Source organism: Camelus bactrianus, chromosome X (assembly GCF_048773025.1).
Source record: "Camelus bactrianus isolate YW-2024 breed Bactrian camel chromosome X, ASM4877302v1, whole genome shotgun sequence".
In the NCBI taxonomy this organism is placed as follows: Eukaryota; Metazoa; Chordata; class Mammalia; order Artiodactyla; family Camelidae; genus Camelus; species Camelus bactrianus.
The window spans coordinates 30,933,062-30,935,805 of NC_133575.1; positions in this window are offsets into that span (position 1 = coordinate 30,933,062).

Here is a 2,744-nt window from a genome sequence, read left to right on the forward strand (position 1 = left end):
ACTCCGGGCACTTATCCCAAGTGGTGACAAGATGGTCACCAGCAGCCTCAGACTTACATTTTCTTAACAGAGCAACTGTGACAGAGAGGATGCCCTTCCCCAGCAGTTCCAGAAAAATTCCCAGGTCTGCCACTGCCTGGCTAGAATTGGCCAGCTTGGGCCTTGGCCCACTGCAGGGTCCCGGGAACATGGCTGACTCCACACAACTCGTGGGGAAGATGGGGCAAGAGGCCTGAGTGGTCAGGCAGAATAACAGCTCTTGCCTTCAAAAGGCTTCTCTAAGGAGGTGAGACTTGAGCCCACCCCACCCCCTCTCACTCTGGTTTAAATAGTTACCAGCTTTTGTTCAAAGCCACAAGTTGCAAAGGGCTGGCACCTATGCTGTTTAATCTCTTAACTCAGTCGAATCAATTCTAGGCAGGGCAAACCTGACCACGCAAAGGTCCAGAGGTGGGGTGGCCCACAGCACGGGAGATCAATCTCGCAACTGTGTGTAGGGGGAACCGAGGGTCCGGAGCCTGATGGGGCTGGCAGTTGGCGGAGGGAGGGGTATCCTTTTCAGCTGGAGGAGAAGGGGCTCATTCCTGTCTTTTTTCAGTTCATCAGTAAAGTCCCGGGGTGGCGTGGCAGGAGGGGCAGGGAGAGGGAGGAGGTGTGGGAACAGGATGACGACCAGCTCGGATTTGGAAGCCAGCTTTGAAAGAGAGGGCAGGCGAGTCACACGATTCTCAAGTGTGGGCTGAAAAAAGAGGGACAGGCTTCTCTGCAGAAATGAGGGACTCTGTGGAGGGGAAGCCAGGGGTGGGGGCTGATTTGATTTGTTTGACTTGAAGGTGTCACAAGAGCATCCAGGTGAAAGGGGCTGCGGGCTGAGGCCAGAGTTGTGGATTTCAGGGTCCTGAAGTCACCATTGAGCCTGGCTCTGGGGGGAAGTTCGAGCAGAGAGGGAAGCAGGCAGGCTGAGAAGTCGGCCTTGGGAGATGCCCATATTGAGGGGGTCAGACAAGGAACATGGCTGCAAAGAAGCCAGTGGATGCTCAGCAAAAGTGAGGAGAGGCAGACCAGAGGGGGAGGGTGCTGGCAGGGCTGGGGCGGGGGACGCAAGTAGGGAGGGCTATTGATGTTGAGCTAACAGTCTGTCAATCTCAGTGGTCCCAGGGCCTTAGAACGAGGCAGCTGGTGGGCTGCCTGCTCTCGCAAGGGGGGACCATGGCTCATGCCACTTCAACAAGCACGTCATTAACAGAATTTGTACTGGCCTAGAGAAGGGGGCAGAAGGATGTTTAATCAGTGCTCTCATGACAGTGATGGAGAGGAAGGAAAAGGAAGGGACAGAACGAAGGGGAGAAATGGAAGGAAGGGAGTCACTGTGGCACCCCTACACACACACACACACACGGGCTTGAGAAGGGGAGAGAAATCTTTTCTATTCTCAGAGAATTCCTTGGAGAATCCTCCCCAGACATCTCCTGAAACAGAAGGTTCTCCCACACAGGCGCGCGTGCACACACACAGAGTCACGGTACACGTGGCACCACAGGGACCGGGCTGCCTGGCTCACACGCGGCTGGCCGCCCATAGAATGACACGGTGGCGGCGCGAATGGAGGGAGCGGGAAGAAGCTGGCCGTGGAGGGAGGGGCCGCAGCATCCCCGTCTGGTCTGCGCCCACCCTTTGTCAAGGCGAGGGATGGGCTGTGGGTCTGAGCGTGGGTGGATGGACGCTCAATCCTCCCTGCTGGCAGGCCCGGGCAGGCGCCGTCCCCAGATGTCAGCGCTAATGCCTTGATAAACAGGGAGCTTGCTGGAATGCGGCTGTTAATTGGGGCTAGAGCTGCAGCCTTTAGCTCTGGGAGCAATGGTTAATGACGGGCCCGCTGGGGGAAGCCGCAGACGGTTGCCACTGTTCGAGTTCCGTCCTCTCTGCCTTCTTAAACAGCAGTTTATCTAAAAATTGAAAACACTTTCCTGGGAATAATTATTTCTTGGAAGCTACAGGACTACTATCAGATTTCACAGCCTGCTGTCGGGTTGACCTTCTCTAGGCTGAGGGGCCAGTTGCCTTTGGTGGGGGACAGTTTTGCTTCTGCTGTTCCCCGCATCCATCTCTTTCCTGGGTCCTCACCGCGCAGCCACTGTGGGCATCTTTGAAGGGGCTTTGTAGCTATTGTAGGGCTCAGCAGGAGGTTCAGTAAGTGAAGGTGGGCAGGAGAAGGAGGAACAGGAAGGCCAGAGAGAATCTTTAACCTTCCAGGGGACGATGCTTCTAGCATTGCCAAAACCCACCTGGAAGCCTCAGGGTCTCTGTGCTGGCTCCAGGTTTAGGCTGAGTTCTAGGTATGTCAGTTGGGAGAGTGTCAGGAAAAGGGGTCTGTGGTCGCCAAAAGACCTTCTGTGGGCCCTATTGCTTCCTCAGAGGCTATTTCCACAACAGCCAGCTTGCAGCAGTCAGGGAAGGGCAGAGGGAGGAGCGGCCGGAACCCAGAACCCAAGGCCTGGCCAGCTGTTCAGATGATGGCCAGCGCAGCCCTGCCAGAGGGGGCGCCCTGGAGCCAGAGCTGGCCTTGCCCTTACTCAGTGGGGTCTGGGCGCAGCTGCCTAGGCTGTGATGGAGGGGTGAGAACCCATGCCAAAAGCTGACTCCATATGTGTCCTCCCAGGGTCAGCCCAGGCCAGACCACGACAGGGCACTCAGCCTGGAAACATGGCCGCGGGCCTCATCCTCCTTGGATGTGCCGGGCAGTG